We start from the raw sequence: 25,229 nt of genomic DNA, 5'->3' as shown, positions 1-25,229 counted from the left end.
TGATTAAAACTAAGTTAGTATTAATCCGAACTAAATTGCTATAATGTTAGAATGTTGATTATAATACCCCCAGGGCAACCACTGAAAAACAACAACAACAACAAAAATAGTAAAACAAACAGCAAAGTCATTAAAAGAGCATACTATAAAATTTTTATTTACCACAAAAGAAGGAGTAATGGATGAGCAGAGAAACAGAAAAAGACATAAAATACATAGAAAGCATAGCAAAGCAGCACATATAGATCTGAACTTATCACTTCAGTTAAAAGGCAGAGACACTGGCAAAGTGGATTAGCAAAAACAGGATTAAACTCTATGCTCTCTACAAAAGACGAACTTTAGATTCAAAGGCAAAAATATGTTAAGAGTAAAAAGAGAAGAGAGTGAAAGCGACTCTATGAATTCAAATGAAATAGACTTTAAGACAAAAATGCTGCTTGAGACAATGAGGGATATTTTATAACAAAAGGTCAACCCACCAGGAAGACACTACAACTATCCATGTGTATGTGTATGTGTGTGTGTGTGTGTGTGTGTGTGTGTGTGTGTGTGTGTGTGTGTGTGTATCTCCAGACTGGAAAAGAAGAATTAAAACTCTCTATTTGAAGATGATATGATTTTATTCATAGAAAATCCAAGGAATCCATTAAGAATTTGTTAGAGTTAATTGGTAGATAAGTTTAGCAATGTTGCAGAATGAATGGTCAATGTACGAAAAATCAGTTCTATTTTTAATCAATAGCGATGAACAAGGACCTAAAAATGAAATTAAGAAATCAATTCCATTTTTATGGGCATGGTGGCACAGGCCTATAATCCCAGCTACTCAGGAGACTGAAGCAAGAGGATCACAAGTTCAAGGCCACTCCTGGTAACTTAGTGAAGCCCTAAGCAACTTAGTGAGACCCTGTCTCAAAATAAAAAAATAAAAAGGGCTGGAGATGTGACTTAGTGGTAAAGAGACTCTTGCTTAAATCCAATCCCCAGTACCAAAAAATAATAAAAAATGAAATTAAAAAAGAAGAAAGAATGTAATTTTAACAGCATCAAAAATAATAAAATTTTATTATTTAGGAATAGGTAAATATAACAAGATAAATGTAAGTATTATACATGAAAAGCTATGCTGACATCATTGAGACCTAAAAAGCTGAAAAGACATCTCTTGTTCACTCATTGGACAACTTACTATCATTCAGATATCAATACTTGACAAAATGATCTACAGATTCAATATAGTTCTTTCAAAATCTCAGCTGTATTTTTTTTCTTCCACTAATCAACAAGTTATTTCTAAAAATTAAAAGGTAATACAAGAGACTGAAAATAGTCAAAACAAAGCAATCTTGAAAAAGAATATTTCCCAATTTGAAAACTATAAAGGTATAATAATCAGGAAAACATGGTTTTGGAAAAAAGATAAATATTTAGATCAATAGAATAGAATTGAGAATTCAGTAATACACCCTTATATGTACAAATAATTTTTGTTTTTATTTTGTGGTGCTGGGGATTGAACAGTCAATTGATTTTTGATAAGGCTGCCAAGGCAAATTAATGGAAGAAAGCATTATCTCAAAATATAAGGCTGGGACACTGGACATCTGCTTGTAAAAATGTAGACCATACCATCCCCAATCCCACACCATGTCCTAAAAATCACCTCAAATAAAACTAAATGCAATAGCAAAAACCATAAAATGGAATGAGATATTTGTTGCCTAGTATAACACCAAAAGTAAGAGCAACTAAAGAAAAAACTTAGGTACATTTGACTTTACTAATGCTAATAAAAACTTCTGTGCTTCAAAAACACCATCAAGAAAGCAAAGACACAACTTGCAAAAATGTGAAGAATTATTTTCAAATCATGTATTCAATGAGGAACTTGTATCCAAAATATATGTAAAAAAAATTACTCTTGCAATTGAAGAGGACAAATTTTGAAGAGGACAAATCTTTAATTAAAAATGGGCAAAGAATAGGAGTAGACATTTCTTTTTTTCTGAGGAAAACAGACAAATGACCTATGAGTACATGAAAAGATGCTTGATATCATTAGTCTTTAGGACAATGAAAATCAAAATTACAGATTTCATTGCACACAGTCACTAGGGAAGCTAAGAAAAAAGACTGACAATAATAAGTGCAGGTGAATATGTGGAAAAGTTTGAACTCTCAGGCATTGAGTTGATGGAATAGTCAAATACCAGATTAGACAACGGTTTGGCAATTTCTCAAAATGTAAAACATAGTGTTTCCATATGATAAGGTAATTCCAAACTTAGGTATATTCCAAGAGATTGGAAACATGTCCACATAAAAACTTCTTTAGGAATATTCTTAGCCACTTCATTCAAATAGCCAAAAAGTGAAACAATTCAAACACCCATCAACTGGTAACTGGATAAACAAAATGAAATATATCCATTATATGGATACCATTTGTCTTTAAAAGGAATAAAATATTGATAGATGACATAACACAGATGAAACTTTAAAACATTGCCCTAAGCAAAAGAAGCCTGGTACCTAAAACCATATATTGTATAACTCCATTTTTTTTGGTGGGTGATACTGGAGATTGAACACAGGGGCACTCGCCCACTGAGCCACATCCGAAGCCCTATTTTGTATTTTATTTAGAGACAGAGTCTCACTGAGTTGCTTAGTGCTTTACAATTGCTGAGGCTGGCTTTGAACTTTCAGTCCTCCTGTCTCAGGCTCCTGATATAATTCCATTTTTATGAAATGTTCAGAACAAGCAAATTCATAGGGGCAGAAATTATATTAGTGCTTTTCATGAGTTGGGAGGAGAGAATAGAGACTGACTGCTAATGGGCACAGGATTTCTTTTGGGGGCCATGAAAATGCTCTGAATGTAGATAACAGTGATGATCGTGCCATTCTGACTATACTAAAACCACTGAATTTTATATTTAAAAGGTTACAATTTATGTATGTAAATTGTATCTCAATAATGCTGCCATAAAAACTCTAAAACACTTTGCAGGAAAAAGTCTGGTTAATTTTCGTAAGATAAAAAAAAACTGTGGCAGGGAATCAGAATTGGCTTCTCATGAGGTGTTTTCTCCTTCCTGTTTGAGGTGGTCATAAGGCCATTTCACTGGCCTATGTTTCCCAGTCATCTGTCCCTGTAGATGAAACCATTTGACTTAATTATGGCCTACAGTGTAAGAATGAACTGTTACGTGAAACTGCTCTTTTGCGGCCTTAAAAGGAAGTTAGGGAGATCCTCATTGATATACAAAATTACATATAAGAGGTTGTGAGGGGAATGGGAAAATAAACAAGGAGAGTAATGAATTACAGTAGATGGGGTAGAGAGAGAAGAAGGGAGGGGAGGGGAGGGGAGGGGGGATAGTAGGGGATAGGAAAGGTAGCAGAATACAACAATTACTAATTGGGCATTATGTAAAATTGTGGATGTATAACTGACGTGATTCTGCAATCTGCATTTGGGGTAAAATTGGGAGTTCATAACCCACTTCAATCTAATGTATGAAATATGATATGTCAAGAGCTTTGTAATGTTGTGAACAACCAATAAAAAAAATAAAAAATTAAAAAAAAAAAAAAAGGAAGTTTCTGGCTCCCTTCCTCCTCCTTGCCATTTTGTTCAGGCTGAGACACGCCCATGAGGTATTCAACCATCTTTGAATAGGCTGCACAGAGCAATACCCTAGGAAGCTGGGTTGCTGGGCCAACTGGAGGAGCAGAGCCTTTGGAATCTGTCAAATGCAGAGAGAAATAAACTCTCTACCCTATATTGGTTATTGTTATTTTGGCCACTTTTAAAATGTCCAACCAATCTTTTAATTTATAGAATAACATCTTTGGAATCAGGATAATTTTTTTTAAAGATTTTTTTTTTCTTTCCATGCTCTATGCTCAAATGGTTTCAAATGAACCACTGTGAGGGTATGAGGATTAAATGAGTACAGTCCTTATCTCTTAGAACTTGAAAGTATAGTGGAGGAATCTGTCATGCACATAAATAGCTAATAGAAAATATGATAAATATGACAGCAGAAATTCAAATAGTACTGTGTAAAAAATACATTTGAAGTTGTAGAGAGTGAAGGAGGGTTGGAAGGAGACTTAGAGAATGGGGGTGGGTCTGGAACCTCTATCCCCATCTGAAGGGTAGTAAAGAGTTTCAACAGGCAGGTGGGTATGAGTGGGGGGGAAGCATTAGTTAAAGTTGGAATGTTGCAGAGTAAATAAAGAAAAAAATGTTTTGAGATTACGCTGAGCTCTTTGGGTTGACTGGTACTGCAGATGTTTAGATTGAAGCTCAAGACAGAAGTGCAACTCCGAAATTCGAATTTGGAAATCATCTGCAGAAAGATGGTAATTGAAGGACTAGGAGAGGCTAAAACTTCAAAATCATATAGAATTAGTTCTCTATTTAACTCCCTGTGAGCTGTTTATCTTTTTTTAAAAAATAATTGTTCATTTTATAAAATAAAATAATTAAAATTTATTTTCCATGTTAACAATTTTATAAATAAGACAGTGGTAAAGAGTTCACATCATATATGTATTAATTAGAAATACATATTTTATCAGGAGACAAAAACAGTAGAAAACATAAAAGCATATAAAATTGGAATGAGAAATCATTCCCTTCATCTTTACAAATGTTTTTTCTAACTAGTTGATGGCTGGTTAGTTCAAAAAAATCATACTTTGTTTTCTTCAGTAATATTAACTTTGAATCATCTGAATGCCAATGTGGCACAATTTATCAATATTTAAGTAAATTCGTTATTTTCAAAAGGTTTTTATTTTAAAATAATTTTAGGTTTACAAAACAATTCAAAATAGTACAAAGAATTCTATACGCCCTTCACTAGGCTTGCCCTAAGCTTAGCCTCTTGTATAACCATGATTCTAAGAAATTAACTACAGTGTTATTAAATAAACTCCAGACTTTCCCAGACTTCACCAGTATTTTTCCTGTTTTGTTTTTTAATCCATTTAAGGATCTAATCCATGATCTACAATCACCTATGATCTTTTAAAATCCTACTGAGTCAGATTTAGAAAATCTAGGGGGTACAGACTGTCTTTCTAGTCCATCTGAAGTCAAGACTGGAATAGTAGCTGTAAAGTGTCCAATTGAGACTAGGGTTAGTCACTAATGAAAACTTGGGCTTGTCAAGTAGATGGTCATGAGAATCAAACATGAAAACGCTTGGAAAATTATAAGTACTATACTCCTTTAGATCACTTATACCTTCATCTGCCATTCAGAAAACATTTGCTGAGCACTGGCTGAATTTTAGATACTGCGTTAGGCACAGGGGCCATGCAACAGTTTCCAGTCCTTGCTTGCTGGCTGTTCTAGCCCTGTAAGGCTGATCATTAAGTATTTATCGAATGCCTATCACTGGCCTTATGATACCAATTATTATCTTTCCATTAGAGTGAGCTTGGTGAATTCCATTACAGACCTAAAAGAGTTAATGTGCTTCAACTGTCTCCCCCATGCCTGAGGAATTCTGCACCAAATCTGTCCAGACTGCCCATGCATTAGGCTCCAAGTATGTATTTTCTTTTCCCCTCTGTTTATCTCTGTTTTCTGTAAAGTCTTCTAAACTACAGCAGTATCTTCCAAGTTCTCTGACAATGTTATAAATTTCATTAAGAAGATGAAGCCTTATGGGGCAATTAACTCCAAAAGTGGTACAAAGCAATAGCAAGGAGATACTGGCCTGTAGTACTTAGCACTTAGCTCTGAAATTGAGATAAGCCCTATCAACCCGGGGTTGTGTTTAATGTTCACTGCCGCTTCCATACCACAGCTACAACCCAGCGGTCACCGTGTTAACACTCCCCAATATCTATTACAATTAGTTTTTGATTAAGAGGCCTAACATGGCTTTTGAAGCTTTTTATGTTGTGTCAAATGGCTAGTGATGGAGTGAGGTGCCCAGACACCTCCCTGTAACAAAGCGTATTGTAAAAGGTTTCAAGTGAACTATTTTATCATCCTAATGGAAACCAGATGACTCTAACTCCCCCCTTAATTTCAACTATTTACTGAAGAGTCCTTGTTTTGAATTACTGAAAGATTTATTCTTAAATGACTACCTCATGCATTAAGAATTGCTAATAACGAAGCCATTGGAAATTTAGGAAAGCTTTTAAAGATGACTGAAGCAATTTTTCACAGAGGAGAAGTTTTATTTTACTCTTTCTTTAGATTTTTAAAAGTGCACATGTCTTTGCCCTTTTCTGGTATTTAATTATTATTTTAATTATTGTTTATGGATTCTTTCTCTGTCGAGTTCTGCTTTTCTTTACTAAGGTTTTGGTCAATGAGAGCGGACTCATTGGTATTCTGTGAGGAAAGAGAGAACTTGTTTTTTTATTTTATGTGAACTGAAAATATATGCTATTCTTATAAAAGTTTAGATGAAACAAAGTGTAATCATTAAAAAACTTTATGCATTACATAATATACTTATACATTTAATGAAAAAGGTATATAAAATATGTCATAACTTGTGAATGTGAAACATTCACTTTTTGAAGATATTTTAAGCATTTACATAATTGCATGTATTCATGGGCTATGGTGTAATATTTTAATACATGTATACAATGTGCAATGATTAATCATATATCTATCCCTTAAAACATTTATCATTTCTTTGTCTTGAGAGCACTCAAAATCATCCTAGCTATTTTGAAATATACAATTAATTGTTGCCAACCACAGTGCTGTAGTTTGGATATTGAATGTCCCCAAAGGCCCATATGTTAAAGACTTGGTCTTCATGATGGTTCTATTGGGAGGGGCTGGAAACTTTAGGAGGTGGGGTCTACTGGGAGGTCCTGAGGTCATTGGAAGCTTGTCTTTGAAGGGGTTGTGGTATCCTACTCTCATCCTCTTCCATGTTGGCTTCCAGGCCCTGAAGTAAGACGTTTGCTCTTTATAAGTTAATTATATGAGGTATTTCATTATAGTGACAGGAAATTGCCTAAAACATTTATGCAACTGTGCTATACAATGTTACAAGTTATTTCTCCTTTCTACCTCACCCCTATACCCATTAGCCATCCTCTCTTCATCTACTCCCATCTCCCCTTTCCCATCCTGTGATAACTAATATTCTTCTCTCTACTTCTCTGAGATCAACTGTTTCAGATTCCACGAGTGACATCACATGATATTTTTCTTTCTGTGTTTACTTATTTCAGTTAACATAATGTCTTCTAGTTTCAACCAGATTGCACAGTGACAGAATTTCTTCCATTTGCCTGTTATGCATACGTTGGTGGATTCCTTATCTTGGCCATCATAAATAGTAAGCCTTTTTTTGTTTGTTTTCGTTTTTGTTTTACTACCTCTCTTTTGTGTAAACTTACTTTAAAAAATAACTTTCTCTGGCCTTGGTTATCAGAGGGTTGGACTAGATACTGAATTTGTTCACCTCTAGAACTTTTCGACATTGCGATGTCAGATGTGCTGGGGATTTATTAGCTTCTGGAGCCCAGGGTCTTGTCATGGGGAGGCAGTGTGGTGTGCTGGGTCAGAGAGTTACCTCTGCCCATGATTAACTGTGTGTCCTTTGGCATCATACCTGATCCTTGAAAATAAGATTCTTTCTATGTAAACTAAGGGCAATGGTACTCCATAAGTGTATAGGAAATCACTTATGAAATAAATAAAACCAGGCATATAAAGTACTGAATAAATGACAGCCTCTCAATAGTTTCTCTCTTCTTCTTTTCCTCCATGTTCTGTGCTATTTAGTGGTGCCTAGCATAATTTTCTTGAATGAAATTACCATGATGTTTGTCTTATTCATTGTAATATTATAAACATTTAGTGCGCTTTGCTATGTGGTGGGTATTGTGCTAGGTCTGGGAATTCTGAGACTAGAGTCAGGGTTCCTGCTCACATACAAACTGAGTCAAAGACAGTAAGTAGAGAATTTTCATAGATTCTGACCATCAGACATGAGCAGAGGAGGCATTGTTGAGGAGGGTCGGTCACTCTCTCCGGATTGCAGTTGGGGCTTTACCCTTTACAGGTGATTCTTCTCATATATGATCTCACACATCGTTCAAGTAATCTTCTCAGCTGCCTCCAGCCTAGCAAGGTAAGCATTATCATCTCTCATTTAGAGGTGAGGAAGCTGGCGAACAGAATCATTACTATGTTTATTACTATTATTAAGAAGATCTGTTTGATATAAAACTTGCTATTAAAAATGTAGTCATAGTGAGCATGTGCAGAAGTTCAGATGAAAGAAAAGCTAGATAGGTGCATTCCCTAATATTTTATTTATTAGTTGCTTTTCTGAATATTATTGCTTGGAGGTCTATTCATTGTATTCATTTAGGCAGTCATACAATATTAATGTGCTGTTTTCTAAGCACAGGTGTTATGGTTTGAATATGGTTTGTCCCTTCCAAAACTCATGAGAAGTTTGGTGCCCATGGTCGTAGCGCTTTGAGGTGGGGCCTAGTTGGAAGTGATCACATCATGGGAAGGGAGCCCTCATGAGCAGATTGACACTTATCTTTCGGTTTGGGGTTAGCTATCATTGGAGTTCAGTCCTATTTTCTCTTTTGCATGTGCCCACTTGCCCTTCCGTTTTCTGCCATGAATTGAAGCAGCAAAAGTCCTTACCAGATATACCTCCTGATCTTGGGCTTCCCAGCCTCCAGAAACCTGAGCCAAAATAAACCTATGTTTTTATAAATCACTTAGTCTTTGAAATTATGTTATAGCAAGAGAAGAAGGACTAGGTCCTGAGGAGAGATGACTTGTCCACCCAGATTGTGGTTCAGAGGTGCATACGAGCGTAGAAGTTGGCGGAGGAGCCTGAGGAAACCAGAGGCAGGCTGGGCACTTGGACACTTGGAGAGTGTCTAGGTGAGAGGCTCGGGGAGAGGAAACATATGTACTCAGCTGAATTAAAGAGGGACTTGCCTGGGTCAAAAGCGAGGGTGAGGGACTGGGAATGCAGCTCAAGGGTAGAACATGTGTTCAGCACGCAGGAGGCCCTGGGTCCATTCCCCAGCACACCTGCCCTTGCCAAAAATGAATGAAGGTGATGTGGAGAAGGGTTTAGGTGAAGAAAGGAGAGGACCATATGGGAAAGCTGTCTCATTGGACCTACTGTCCATCATGAGAGGCAGCCCCTGTGGTGGGGATATGGCTGGGGAGAAACAGGGAAGGACCAATGCCTCTCATTCAGCAACAGTTCAGAAACAATTCCCGTGCACCCTCTGCCATTTGTGTATGTTGAATTCTGCCCCATGTATAGCTAGTAAACAAGCCTCGTGTCTTGTTTCCTCCTGCTCCCTCGCAAGCCATCTCATTTGCTGCCTCTGGCTAGTCTGGTTTTATCGTCCACCTTAGCAGTTGGTTAGAGGCTGTTATTAGTATAACCAACCTTAAATAATTTGATTTTCAGGTTGGGTACGTCACAATGTCTCCTGTGGGCTGGATAGTCAAACTACACATTTATTGTAAAAATTGGTTTCTTCACATTATATTTGAAAGCAGTGCTACTCACTCATCTGTAAGCCATTAGGCCACACGTATAAAAGTGTTTCATCTGAGTTTTATTCACACAGTTCTGAGGTTCAGTTTTAAGTCCTTGCATATATTCTAGTTCTCTATTAAGTTTATTGTCATATTTTGATAGTTTCCTAAAACATTCTAATAGAGGACTATAGGAATGTATTTAGAGGAAAGAGAAGTTGTATAATAAATTTTGAAGACAGACTCTCCTTTTCCTTTTTTCAAGGATTTTTTGTTGTTATTTTTATTTATTTCTTTTTAATGCAAGAAAGACATTTAAATTGACCTGATGTGGCCAACATTAGATGCATGTTATTTTGTTCAAGCAGGGTTTCAATGAGTTGTGAATATCTAAAGTCCAGAAAGGTAGATATTTCATGTAAAATCTGGCTTCTTTAAAAACATCAAAAGATATGATGCCCCAGCTCCTAAGGTGACACTGTATGGGATTCAGAGACATTTACTCCTAGGTTTACATAGTCCCTGGGGGAATCCCTTTTTCTCACAAAGTTTCCCTGGCTGGCCTCATGCCTTTGCCTTCATATCTACAGATCTGAATTTGACCCCCTGCCCCCCCCAAAAAAAAAACCTGGAGTGAATGCCAATCAGCATGAACAAAATGTAATCCTCTCAGCTCAGAGGTACAGGCAACATGATGAAATGAGAAGCTAATATTTTTAGAGAGACATTGTAGGTTAGTGATCAATTTCCTGAGCAATCCTTACAGGTTGCTCCATGTTAGGCCAAGGGTAATTGATCAAAGAAATGGTTATACAGAAGTTTTTCCTCCATTATCCCAACTTATTTATTTATATATATATTTTTATCATGACCATCTCAAAACTGTTTTAGTTTTGTTTGGTTTGGTAAGAATATGAGAGATGTAAATATGGAAAAGTGAGTTTTCTACTCTCTAGCTACCAGAAGTCGCTTCTGAATTTTTCTAGTTCTCCTCTGGGGTTTCCTTGTGGGAACCCACTTTCCTGAGCTTGGTTAAAAGTGCTGGTTTCTCCTGGTGTTAATTATTAATGTGACCTGTTTATGTACCAGTTATCCAGCTAACCATTAATATCTGTTTACTCATTGATGACCTCTGCATTGTGTACCCGGCTCCTGGCTGTAAATGTCACCTTTCATTTAATTTTTTTTTTTCATACGCTCAGGAATTTCCTCCTATCTACTCAGTACCCAAAACAACTCCTTAAGAAAGTGAAATAATATCAAACAATACAAATATAACCTTTATGTATGTGGAAAGAAAGACAAGCACTGTTGTTTTCAGAGGATTAATACACAACTTTCCTTTCTGTAATGAGCAAGAGATGTACACAAATGGCAAATGCAAAGGGTCCCTGGGGGGTAAGATTATAAAAAAAAAAAGTTGTCAAAGAAAAAGTTCTTTCACTTCTGGGTTTAGGTGGGGGAAAAACAAGGAAGGAAGGGACTCTGAGCTCGTCTTGGGGAATGGAACCCAATTTTCCTTTTTCAAAATGTCAGTGTTAAGCACTTGCCCATTCAAGCAAGCCTGCAGGATTTATCTCTAGTTACCCAGTCAGTCTACATTAACCCCAGCACTAGCAAGACATTTCCATTCCACACAGTTGTAATGGCTAAAACCGAGATTAAGCAGTGCAGCTGGATTAGGGCTGCAACTGGTGACCTTAATTTTACCCATCATTGGAGCCTGTGTGTATTTGACTCTTCTTAATTGCATTTGCCTAATTTAAACAGACAATAACAGCCTAGGACATTTTTTCACCCCCCCCATAATAAAAAAAAAGGAAGAAGAGCTTTTTCTTAGAAATGAACCATAGGACAGTTTGCTGTGGCTGCTGCTTGGGTAACAAAAACAGTGTTTTTATTTTTTATATTTTCTTGCCCCATTAAAATACTGGCACAGGGAAGGACCCACTGAAATATTATTATCTTTGCATAACAATACAATTTTAAAGTCTCACAGCGCTTCTTTAGTGAAATCTTTTAAAAATATTAATATTATCCAGGCCGTAAATAACCATTATGGCTTTCATAGAGATTACAGTTTTGAGATATGCCCTAGGTGTACATTCACATTTTCTCGTTCATTGAGTTCTAACTTCAGTAAAATTAGTTTTTTCAGATAGAGCTCTGAACACTTGCTGTGACTGTCACTTCGTGTTGAATTTATCATATAGAATTTAAGGCGGAAGACTGGGGAGCAATCTGTCACAAACGATTGTATTGGTAATCTTTGAGGGTTGGCATGGGGGCTGGGGAGTAGATAAGCATTCTAGAACCGCTCTTGCTGCCCACCCCTTTCATTCAGCCCCAGTCACTTCTGTGGCGAGGGGATTTGCGTAGGCCGGGTGTGTAATGTGTTTCCTTCCAGCCTGCCTCGGTGTCTACGGCTGCGTCGCACGTCATGCACATAAATGCCTCTCAGGTTTTCTCCGCTAAATGATAACTCAGCCTGTCTCTCCCAGTGAATGCAGTAATAAATAAATATATGGGCTAGATGTGGGTTGTTCTGACTTAGGTTGATTCTCTCGTGTCCTAGAATAGACAAGTGGACTCAATCATCATGCTAGCAAGAAAATACCGTTTTCCAAGGAAACACAGGGACTGGGGTTTTATGCTAAGTTTATCATGAGATGAACTGAAAAGCAATCCAGAGTCCAGGTTGGCATTGCAAGCTCCTTCAGTCTAGTGCATCTCTTGGGGGTGGGGGGTGGGGAGTCAAATTGCACATTATTTTCTTAAAAAAAATGAATATCTATTAGGGGAATTTGGAATGATGGGGAACTAGAACAGTTGAGTTGCTTCTCAGTCTCATTGAATTTGTACATTTTGCCTTGGGGACTAAGTATTTCCCAATACTGCTCTTCTAGGCTGTATTTTCCCCCTTCTGATGTGCCAAACAGGCATTTCTTCTCAACCTCTGGGTTTTGGAAGTCAAGTACGTATACTTAATGGCTTGCAGATCTCTATTCTGGGTATCAGAATCAGAGGTTTTTGAACTTTGCCAATCAGAATCCCACATTTACATTTCCTTTTTATGTCACATGGTCAATGAGCTTTATTGATACATGGAAAATTTCCTTTACACATCTCATTCAAGGCAACACTGGAAATTTGGGTTTGTGGAATGCACCAACAGCCCCGAGGTCTCTTGGCTTTTCCTCTGCTGGCTTGGTGCAGGGCCCAGAATGATGCAAGTTATGCGTAGCTCAGAATTCTCAAATTTGCTGCCAGGGCAGTGTTTGGAGAGTGCTTGGGTCTAGCAGCCATTCCTGTTGGTTGGAAAAGGAATAGGAGTAGTTGGTTGGAAAAGGCCCTAGCTCTTCCCTCATGGTGAAGTAGAGGTTACTGCTGTTTGCAAAGACTTGGATTTCTGCAGGAAAACTGCCCTCATTTCCATCCTGCAGTATGATTAGGGGCCCTTATCCTGGGCCCCTGTAGGATACTGAATTATTCCAGTTATAGCACTTATCCTTTAGCACTGAGGCATCCCTTCAGGTAGCTATCATCTAACTAGATTCTGGATGGCTGGGCAGCTTACCTCCAGTGACTGTTATACAGAGATACTCAATAAAACAGCCAGAGAAGCTGGGCAGGCTATAGAACTAAGCACAGGATGACAATAATCATAATTGTAGCTCCTAGTGATCACCCAATAGCTTGATGATTCTAACAGCTGTGCTAGGTGATCCCTTTATCTCCATTTTAAAGATGAGAAAAGAAAGACTTAGCAGATCAGACAATGTTCACAGGGTAAATCAGGAAGCCAGGGAACCGAAGCAGAACTGGAACTCCAAGCCACCTCTGCTGGATTCTTTGTGTCCTCAACCTATGCACTTCTGCTTCACAATATTTCCATTCTCACTGCACACTTCAGCTGCAGTCACAGCTCTGGTGTCAATCTAGAAAGACTCCAGGCCGTGCTGCAGGTGCTTACTGTGCTTTATATTTTCATTTTTCAGTGTTGTTATTTTATTTTGTTTATTTCATGCCACGCAGCATTTCATTAACTTTTACAGTAAACCGATGCCTTCTTTCAGTCTGTCTGACTTCACCACATGCTCGCTGTGTGATCTTGGACAAGGTTCTTCTGTGGGACTCCGTTTCCCCTCTGTGTACACAGGATCTGGGCTGTCTTGAGGAGTAGCTCTTCTTATCCTTGCATGGACCCTGCAACAGGGTTTGGCACATCCTGAGCTGGCAGCAGATGTTCCTGTTATAATTTACAGTTTTACTCTGTCCCTGGCTTTGGCTTTCCACGGTCCTGTCACCATGAGCATCCCTATCCCCTGGCTCTCTGCCCATGGGTACATTGGGTGCTGGAAAAGTTTGATGAAATGTTTGTTGAGTCTGGAGGCCTGGGTTCAGAGGCCAGTGGTCTAGACTCCCCTAAAAGTCTTCGATGGAGGGAATTAAGTCCACGATACTGGTCTGGCCCTCTGGTTGCCGCTCCTTTTCCATCTACCTAAACCCCTTTCCCATCTCCCCTCCCCACCTCTCTGTCCCAGTTCTTAAGGCCCATGAGCTTCTGTCCTCTTTCCCCCTGCTGGCATTATCTCCACCCCCCCCCCAGGATTTACACTCTGGGGAAACAAAAGCCAGGTGTCTTGTCTTTGGTCTCTTAAAACAAACCTCCCCCCTGAGGCAGGGGCACAGAAAGTCCTGGCTTCCTTTGTAGAGCAGAGAGCCAGCAAACACTGAGATAAAAACACAAATTAATATATCAGTAAATTATCCTGCCACACTGACATGCCCTCTAATCAGGAAGACAGTGAAAACATGGGAGCATGCCAGAGAAGAATCTGGAGGAGGAAGGAGGAGCCCCAGGGGCAGCGGTGGAGGGAGGGGCAGTCCTCTGGATGCTTCACAGTCTGAATTTTTCCCCTGAGATTTTTCTGGGTGTGTGGGAAGCAGGAGCTCCCAGCACCACTGGGGGTGACAGGAGGACAGAGATGGTGGAAAGAGATGGAAAATGGAGGAGCCAAAGAAGAAGAAGGAGGCAGAAGCAGAAAGGCAGGTCGTGTCTTCTTGTGCCAGGCTGCACGTCTCTGCCTCTCCTACACTCACCACCACCTCCTTGGGGAGTGACCATGCTATCATCCCCATTTTAAAGATGAGGACACTGAGGAAATAAAGGTTAAGTGGACTTCCCAAATTCCCTACACCGAAAGCCAAGTTTTCAGCCAGAATGTTGGAGGCTCCGGGGTGAGGATCCCTACTGACAAGCCCACATTCTGATGGATCTGGGCAGCTTGGTGGAGGTGGGTGGAGAAGCAGCAAATACCTGTTAGGACCAGAAGAGATGAAGAATATAAAAAAGAATGAAGCTCTCCTCCTAGTATTTCAAGATGAACAAAGTGCCCAAGTGAAGGAATGAAGCTGTCACATACTAAAAATGATGAAGAAGGGGAACAAATGTGGCCTCGGTGGCTCCAACCAACCCTGCAAGATCAATCAGGCTGAGAGCATAAGAGAGGTAGAAACTGAAGCTCGGGAAACTCGCTGAATAAGAGATGAGGCTCAATATTGAACATAGCTCTACTGGCTAGAAATCGGCAGTGACAAGATGGTGGGCATTCTCTGTCAAGAGGGCCCATAGCCTGTAGGGTTGGCCAGAGAAGACAACTAAAGCAATCTTCCTTCACTCCACGCAGGCTGGTGGGTTCAGGCAGGAAAAATGCATGTGGAAGATAAAGTGGCAGAGATTGTATGGTTTGGGAGACAATAGGGATTTTCAGGTGGCTTTCAGCGTAAGCACTAGATTTGGCAGAACAAGAGAGGTAACTGGGATTCAAGATACGAAGTAAACATTCTAGAGGGAAATAAGAGCAGCAGAAATCGCAAAGCTGTGAGATAAAGAGGAAATGCAGGAAGGATTTAAAAGTGGAATCCAGGCAGAGAATGGTTGGCGTTCAATTTGGAGAGGAAAGACATGGGAAGAGAAAGTAGGAAGTGAAAGTTGAGGGGAAGGGAACACATGGATGCTTGGGACATTGTCCTCAGAAACTAGAAATGTTGTTTGGAATTTGGACAAAACAAAAGAGAATATAAAGTTTGGGACAGGAAACATCTGTCTAAAAAAGAGTGTGGGAGAATCCAGAGAGCCACATCTACACCAGAAGATTCAGGAAGATTGATGAATATCATTATGATGAGAATAGAAAACAGTATCTATAAGTTTATGTTAGAAAAAAAATAAAAAGGGAAACGGGAAAAAGGAAGACCAAGAAAACCAATGTTTTAGAATTTGCTAGAATCACAATAGGAATGTTGAAGCATTACCAGACCAATATTTTGTAAACCTATAAGAAAATTAATCCTCCTCTTCTTTACTTTTAAAGACTGTCTTTAGCAGCTTGAGGAACTACAATTTTAGGAACAGTGTGTGCAAAATGATATCTTGGGGTCTGTATCAATAGGCTTTGCATCACTGTGGCAAAATATTTGAGAAAAATAACTTAAAAGGAGTAAAGGGTTATTTTGGCTCTTGGTTTCAGTCCAGGGTTACTTCATTGAATTGCTCCAGACCTGAGGCAAGTAAGTTCATCAAGGCAGCAGGATCACTGTAGCAAGGAAAGACTGTATACCTTGTGGAGGCTGGGAAACAAAGAGCAAGAAAGACGAAGGGGCTGGGGTTTCAATATCCCCCTAGGGCATGTCCCCAATGACCTAACTTCCTCCCAGCAGGCCCCGCCTCCTACAATTCTTACCACCTTGGAATAGCACCTCAAGCTGGTGGCCAAGCTTTCAACACATGGGCCTGTGGGCGGGGGTGGGGGGGCATCTAAAGGCCACAGTGTAACAGTGGAATTAAGGTAGGTATTTTTTTTACTTTTACATTCTGTCTCCTCAAATTATAGTCCATTTTGGGTTTGGAATGATGGCCACTAGTTCTTCTGACTCTTGCTGGTTTCACCATGTCTGTCTATATGCAATCTAATCTCTCTTAGGATCTAAACTGGAGATCTTGGCTTGTTAGAACTTTGCCTAATTAAGTGTGATAGGATTTTAAGTGTTGGCTTTAGAGACTCTTCCATGAGTAAATGCAGAAGTGTTGCGCCTTGATGCTTTCACAGCTATTTTGACTGCTCTCGGGGTTTTTCTTTCTTACTTCCTTGATTCTTAGCTTCCATTCAGAAAACTGAACTTTCCAGCTAATTGAACTCCAAATAGTTGAAGCATGATTGTGTTATTGCTACTAATAATATTGGCATTGCATAAAAGCAACAGAATCAGCCTGCAGATTATACACTGCAGAGACCCTTTAAAGAAACAGTTAATCCACAGATTAGGCTGCATATTTTGAGGACTTTTTCAAATTTTTATCATGCACACACACTCATCTGATGTTTGTAACAGTGGCAGGCACATTGTGTGTCAAATGATAGAAACCTCAACATGAGAAATACATGACAACCTCTGGTGAGGTTAAAAAGGCCTGGAATTCAGCTGTGATCAAACACATTCCTCTTCCTTCTGCGCATTCATGAAACAAGAGTGCAAACTTACTTGTGGAATTTTATTGTTTTCCACAAGTGGATTTGGTGGAGGCATCTCAGTGAGGATATTTCTGTGTCTGTCATCTTCTGTACTCTTTTATGATAAGACTTAAAATGGAAAGATGAAAGGTTTTTTTTTTTTTTTTTTTTTTTGCTATGGAGTTAGATTCTATTATGGAATATACTCCCATCTCTAGTCCCAGGGATTACTCCCAAGATGTCCCTTTGGTTAAGTCTAAGGTAGGATACTTTAGGATCTAATTGGTCAAAAAAGCTGACATGAAAATGGCCAGGAAAAGGGCATAATTGAGTCACTTTGTGCTGCATTTAGAGAAGTTTGCTTCCTATCCATTCCTGAAGGTTCTAATTTAAAGGTTCTAATTTGGGAGCAGCATTAGTTGAGCATTTCTAAAATAACAGTACAATATATTATGAGCTCACTTTTTAAAAATTTCATTGAAGTATCATTGATATACATAAACCACACATGTTTTTTTTTTTTTTTTTTTTTAAGAGAGAGTGAGAGAGAGAGGGGGACAGAGAGAGAGAGAGAGAGAATTTTAACATTTATTTTTTTTTCTTATTTCTTGGCAGACACAACATCTTTGTTGGTATGTGGTGCTGCTGAGGATCGAACCCGGGCCGCACGCATGCTAGGCGAGCGCGCTACCGCTTGAGCCACATCCCCAGCCCCAACCACACATGTTTAAAGCATGCAATTTAATAAGTTTTGACATAGGTATATACCTATGGAAATATTGCCAGTTTCAAGCTGGTAAAGATAGAAGACTTATTTTGAAAACTAAATTTTACTATGGCAAAATTTAAACTTAGAAGTTGAAAAAATTAGACAGTGAACTCATGTACTCCCATCTACTTTCCACAGTGAACATTTTACTCTTCTTACTTTATTATGCATCTTGCCATCCGTCAATCGCTGTATCCAGTCATTCAACCATCTTGAGTTTTAGCTGAAACATTTTGATGTAAGTTGCAGGGATTGATACCACTAAACATTTCCCCATGCTGGTCATTAGCTAGATTATTTATTACTATTTATAACTTTATTTATGAGGTTTTTTTGAGACAGATATAGTATGATGTACAAAATCTATGGTGAATTTTGATGAATTATGGTAAGTATATACAATATGTCACTTAAACAATTATCAAAATCTGAAGTGTTTCTATAAACTCAGGGGATTCCTGTAGGCCTATCCCAGGCAACTACTCTTCCATTTTCTCAAAGATAACCATTATTCTGATATATGTATATCAGAATATATATATATATATATATATATATATATATATATATATATATATATTTTACCACAGGTTTGTCTTATCAATTTTACAATTTTTTATTTGTACAAGTACACAGTGAGAGCACATTGTGCTAGGCTTTTCCTCCTCAGCATAATGGTTTGGAGATTCATCTTGTTGTTGTGACTCAATAATGTATTTCCTTTTTATTGCTCAGTAATATTCCACAGCATGAATGTAGCACTGAGTGCTATTTTAAGGGGATAGAATATGTGTCATCAAAGACATGCCAGGTAAGAGTTTCCAGGATGATGAGATGTTGACAGGTTAGGAGGAATGAGATATTTTACCACAAAAAGTAATGCATGTAGGAAAGGACATGAGAACTACCCTCAGCTACTTTAAGCTGGTGTTAGTAGACATTTTTGGTAATGGGCCAGGGGGTAAATGTTTTAGGTTTTGCTGTGCTACATCATCTTTGTTGCAATTATTTAATTCTGACCTTGAAATAGAGTGAAAGCAGCCATAGATAATATGTAAATGAAGTATGACTGTGTTCCAATAAAACTTCATTTATGGACACTGAGATTTGAATTTCATAGGATTTTCATGTGTCACAAAATATTCTCTTCTTTTGATTTTTCTTTCTCCTAACCATTTGAAAATTTGATATCCATTCTTAGCTCACTGCCCATACAAAAACAGATGGTGGGCCAGATTTGGCCCATAAGCCATAGCTTGCCAATCTCTGATAGAAAGGACTAGCAAACTGAAGAAGGAATATTTATTATTCTCTTTAAAGACAGTGGGCAACATGAAGACTAAAGGAGAGAGCTTTTGCTCAGAAAACTGAAGATCTTTCTATTCATTAGGATAGTGTTCAAATGAACTCTAATTCCTTACCCTGTACCACGACTGGTATCACAAGGTTAAAGGGGCAGGTTGCAGGGCCGGTCTGGAGAGTTCAATTCTCTAACATCTCTCTGTCTAGTATGATATTGTGCATGCAATCTAACTCCTTTGTGTTTCTATTGATTCATCTTTAAAATAAGAGTAATAATTGAACCTACTTCCTACAGACATTTTCAAGATTCAATAAGTCAGTGTATACAAAGTCTTACGAGCAGAGCTGATTCACAACTCATGCTTAGTATGGTGTCTGACACACGGTAAGTGTGAAAGACGTTTATCATTATCCTCATCATTCGTGTTCTCCATCTTATCACTGTGAGGCTGGACAGAGATGTGTGTTAGCTTTTGTCACTGTGGCAAAAATACCTTAGACATCAACTTTTTAGGAGGAGAGATTTATTTTGGCTCGAGGTTTCAGAAGACTTCATCCATGATCACTCGGTCCCGTTTCTTTAGTTTTGTGGTAGCATAGTCCATCATGGTGGGGAGCCCATGGTGGAGCCAAATGAAGAGAGAGCTGAGCTTTCAAAATCCCCTTCAAAGGCACCTCACTAATGACCTGAAGACCTCCCAACTAGGTCTGATCTCTTAAAGGCTCCACCACCTCCCAATAATACCACAGGCTGATGACAGAACCTTTAACTCAGGGACCTTTGAAGGACACTTCAGATCCAAACCATAGCAGCATGTGTGAGAACTTGGTTGAAAGAATTCCTCTTATGGACTGGACTAGTAGCTGGACTTAGATGCTTTATTATTCCAATAATCAGCATTATTTCTAAGTTAGTGTCCAATGCTTCAAACTGATGACTCAACTGTTGATGAATTCTGAAAAGAAATGCACCAGATTTCTACTCATTGATATTAGCACAGCCTACATCATAAGGCAAAGTATTCTGTTTCCACTTGATCTCAGATCTTGGAGGGTATCCTGTTAACTATTAAGCCTTATGAAGATGCTGCTAATTGTAATGCTGCTTCTTTCTTCCATAGGAGAAAATGAGAGAAGGGATCTTTGATTTTGAAAGGGAAATGTGTCAGATTAAAAGCATTGAGCTGGACATGGTTTTTCCCACAGGCTGTATTCATCTATTAAGGTGATGCTGAATAACTGGATGGCTTTGGGAGCATTAGGCAACTGCATTCCAGTGTCATGTGATGATGTGTGGATGGTGCTCTGAGCCCATGGTGATTGCTATTGTGCAGCAGAAAGAGAGGAAGTAAGGTAGAATTGACTTGGGAAGATCTCTGATCATGCATCCTCATCTCCTGGTCATAACACATACTACATTGTCTGTTTGCTCCGTCTCTGGCATTTGTTTACCCAAGCCTGTTCATCTTTACTGGTGCTTTTAATTATGTCATCTTTTTCTCCATTAGCTGGCTAGAATGACAGCCATGGTATCTAGGCATGATAAGCACAATATGAAGTCACAAAATACCACTAGGCCTGTGGAACAATTTATGGGGATATTTTCATTTTCCACACGGGAAGCCAAGGCACAGATATGATGGAACCTCATGCTTCTAGTCCAGTGCTCTTTTTATTACACCACATTAGTCTTTGTCTATAAACAGGACTTGATGTGAGGGTGTGTTGCAGAGGATGACAGGAAGGACAGATGGACTCGAGCCCTGCCTTCATGACTAAAAGGTAGAGTTTTGACATTATTTCCAAATAGAAATACATAACTGGAATAATATTCTCTATTCTATTGCATATTTCCTGATATCATTAATAAATATCAGGTATTAAATGTGAGTCCATTTTTAAACTATGCTTGGGGATGTCTTTATGTTTTAATATTGCAATCTCAAAATGTGGCATTGGGAAAGGGGAACACACAGGGGAATAAATACTGGCCCAATTATATTATTATAGTGCATGTAGGTCTGAGTGTATAACAATGAATCCCGCTGTTATGTATAATTATAGTGCACCAATAAAAATATGGAAAGAAAAAGAATGTGGCATGGGTCTCAGCTTTTCTATAATTCCAAAATGCCCTATTAATAAGAATGCGAAACCACAGTATTTAAGTGGACATTTAAATACCTAGGTATTCATGTGAACAGATAATTCTAAGCAGTGCTGGTAGGGGAACAGAGCAATAGCTACATAAACTTTGACTAACATTAAATTGGAAGTTTTTTTTTTTTTTTTAAATGTCAACATGGAAGCAAAGAAAGAATAAGAGAAAGGTAGAGATGTTAGCTAGGGTGAAAGGAAGGAGGTGATACAACTCAGCAATTCCAGGAAGTTAAGGTGAGGAGGAAAGTTCACAGCTGTTTGGTGAAGGTGAGGCTCTTTGCCTTTTGACAATAGAAATGAGAGTGTTCCTGTTCCCCCATCACGTAAGGAAGACTTTTTAAATGTCTTATGTGTTTTGAACAAGATATGAATTGATTCTAATCATTTTTCAGTTTGACTTTGCAAAATTGCCTATTAGCCACGTCATGGAAATTATTAATTTGTGAAGTAAAGGTGATTGCTTCCTAATTGCCTTTCAGAACTCTTTGGATTTCCTAAATACAGCGTTGAATGCAAATATATGCTTACATATTTAAAAACTGCTTTTTGAGACCATAATATAAAATAACACACTGACAAGAGCTAAATCCATGATTGACCCAAATTCTTGAAAAAAAATATTCCATCTATAAAATTGGAAAACGGTTTCACCTCTTTGTATAATGACTACGCTAATGCCTTACTCATTCATTTAAAGAAAAAAAAATCCTTGAATGAATCTGCTGCAAAAACAAGTTGAAGGTTTAAAACTTTTTTATTGCAGAGAAATCTCCAAGATCACACATGTCCATTAGAAGTATTCAGTGTGGGGTCACAGAAGGGTCTACACGAGACAGCCACTTAGATGTCTGTTTTTCCTTTCAAAGTCCTTTTCCTTCACCCTCTTCAAAACACCCTTAAGCAGACATAAATATTATGAGGTTAAAAAAAAAAAAAGGAAAGGGGGGAAAAACTAAGAACAATGAGAGCTTTCTTTTATTACCCAATAGTCATATGCATCTTAAATACCCATCATTATCAGGAGAAAAATGAAGCCAAATGTCTGATAAGAAGATGGGTCACAAGGTAGAATAATATTCCATTTTGTCAAGACTTAGGCAGGAAAGGGAGTGAAATAGCTGGTTTCCCACTGTGGAAGAAAGATGGCTTCAAAGTTGCAGCCGGGGGTATTTGTTTAGAGTGGGGAGGATCAAGACTTTCTGGTATTTACAGCGAAACAACAACAACCACCCCGTCTATCTTTTAGGAAAGGAATGCATGGTTAAATTGGCTCGGCTCGTCCTTAGCAACCTGAACTCAGAGGCCACATTTTTTCCTCTCTAAGAAGCAAGTGGGAACTTGAAAAGTATGTAGCATGTCGTGAAAAGGGAGCAGTGAACTTTGCCCAGGTCTGCAGCCAACTCTGAAATCTGAACCTTCAGAAGTTCCAGGACTGGTGCTTTCCCTCCCCCTCCTTCCTTTTTAATCCTGTGCATCTAGTGGTTTAGCAAACTCCCTGCGCCTGCAATCAGAGGAGTCTGTCTCCCTGCTTAGAGAAAACCTGTTCTCTGATGTCATTAAAAGGAAGTACCAAAAAATAAAAAATAAAAAAACACATTAAACCCAACTTTATTATTATTATTATATTCAGTCCCACTTCATACGACTGAGGGACATGTAGAAAGATTTTTTTTTTCTTTTTTGCATTGGTTTTAAAGTTAACTTTCAAAGTTTTGAGGTACATCTATTAGCATTGGAAAGATTTCCCTTACCTTTTTGGGGAGGGAGGAGAAATTACTACAAGTCCAGGGCTGAGGCTGCTTTCAGCATGAATCTTTCCACAGTAGCAAGTTACTTGGTAACTTGAGCTGTGCTCGGTCCTGAGATTCTTCCGCATAATTGAAGATTAATTTGATTCCCCAGATTGTTGAGGGTGGCTGACAGTGGGGGGCTGAGGTGGGTGGAAATAGATTATTCAAATCACAAAGAAGTAGGTGTGCCCTAAGTGACTGCTCCATTACTGCTCATAAATGTTTGCCTTCCCAAGTATTCATCAAACTGGGTGCTGCCTGATCGTGTGGGGCGGGAGGAGACTGCCCTGCCAACAGTCAGAAAGCAGGTGAACCTTAGAGAAACTTAAATATTTTGTAAAGAGAGTTATATGTGGTAATGGCTACTCCAGAGTCCATTAACGCCGAAACAAGCCAACTCAAGGGCTCTGGCTTTCTCAAGTGTCTAATGTAAACAATATGAAAGTCAATAGTGGGGGACATTCCAAGATAGTATTAACACGATTGATTTATTGATGGTTACACAATGGGAGGTTATCTTTTGTTAATTGACTCAGTAAATAAGCTCACAGGCGTCAGTGCTGGTGCGGAGGCAATCAGTGAAGGGAAAGGTGAGGTACCTGAATTATAATTATTATTTTTTTTTTCAATTTCAGCCCATCTTGGTAAATTCCAGGCCGCTTCCTCTGCCAAGCTCAAACACAGTTTAGCAATGTTAATTCTGCCCAGATCTTGGCATTTGTCCTCCAAAAAGAGAAGGCTCAAAGGTTCTGTATTTCTGTCAAACACTATTATATATTTATGTGTGTGTGTGTGTGTGTGTGTGTATGTTTTAAAACTTTTGCTACCAGAAGATAGAAAGAGGCCAGGTTGGGGGAGAATATTTACAAATATAGAAATAGTGGGGAAGATGCATGCTCAGCCTAGGTGACCCTGATATGTGAGTGATTGAACCACACTGAAAAGGCACTGTTGGCTGGGGCCAGCACTTCTCCACACAGGCTACTATAACTTGGTAGCTCTTAGTGGGAGAACAGAGGGAGAGAAAAATGAAACAACTTTATAAATCCTGGATGATTTTGAGCATGACATCCTTACAAACTTCTCTAGATGGATTGCTTTCTGGACTTTTCCACTTTCATCAGGGATAGTTTAAAAATTAAAAAATTCTCGCCGTTCATCCCATTGTGTCTTCCAGAATATTTGAGAAACATCAGCTTCTCTTTTCAAGCCGGCCTCCCCTGACCCCTGACAGCTCTTCTTGTTTGACCTCAGTGTTTTGCATGCTCTGATCATCCCTTTTCCCTTTCCTCTGCCAACTCTCCCAGACCTTTTCTAGCTACTGGTGGTGTTCACTGCAGGACAGTGCAGAGTGTGTGTTACACCTGGGCCAACTCCAGTTCCCTCTCCACCTGTGAACTTGCAGTTGGCCACCCCTTCAGCCTTCTCTCTTCCTGATTTTTCTCTGAGCATAAACCCATCCCTTCACACCCCATTCCGCCCTTGTTTATAGCCCCAACATGGGAGTCCACCTGACTTCTTCACTTCCTTTTTGGTACATCCTGTAAGTTCCCAAGCCCTACAGATTCTGCTTCGTTTATTTATAGTTCATAGGCTCTGTGCTGTGTCTCCCAACTAAAATAAACTGGCCCAAGGATTGGCACGCTGTAAGGACGCAGGCAACATCGGTTGAATGAAGGCGTGACCTCACCTTTAATCAGGTTTCTGCTCCAAAAATAATCCTACCAATCTTCATTCACTCCTGTGTTCTTCTTCGTGACCCTCATTTCTGGTCACATCATTTCATGGCTCAGAAAGCTTTCAATAACCATGATATTTCTGAATCTAGTGTAATGGCTCTTTTTTCCAATACCACCACAATTTATAATTCTTGGACTCTCTTCCTTCAAACTCCTAAATATCCTATGCTCCATACGAAGTACAGGCAATCGCTGACTGAGGATGGTTTGACTTATGATTTTTTTTTCAACTCCATGATGATACCAAAGGAACATTTTGGTAGAAAGTATTTGGAGTTTTGAAGTTTGCTCTTCCCAGGCTAACCGTGTGTGGTGCATGCTCTCTCATGGTTCCTAACAGTAGCAAGTCACACCTCTGTCAGCCACATGATCAGGAGGGGAAAGAAAACTTTTTGTTGTGTTGCCAATATTTTTTTTTTG

General features: G+C 38.8%; 1 long non-coding RNA gene across 1 annotated transcript; it reads right to left on the bottom strand.

Annotated features, from left to right (window-relative positions):
• Nucleotides 1-22,015: 22,015 nt before the first annotated feature.
• Nucleotides 22,016-23,165, bottom strand: LOC144377593 (uncharacterized). Its single transcript, XR_013438586.1, has 2 exons — nucleotides 23,032-23,165; nucleotides 22,016-22,175 (listed from the first exon to the last, which is right to left on the bottom strand). It is a non-coding gene; the product is annotated as an uncharacterized LOC144377593 (long non-coding RNA).
• Between the last annotated feature and the right edge of the window lie 2,064 nt (nucleotides 23,166-25,229).

This window comes from Ictidomys tridecemlineatus, chromosome 5 (genome assembly GCF_052094955.1).
Source record: "Ictidomys tridecemlineatus isolate mIctTri1 chromosome 5, mIctTri1.hap1, whole genome shotgun sequence".
Taxonomy (NCBI): Eukaryota; Metazoa; Chordata; class Mammalia; order Rodentia; family Sciuridae; genus Ictidomys; species Ictidomys tridecemlineatus.
This window is presented reverse-complemented; position numbering and strand designations above follow the sequence as displayed.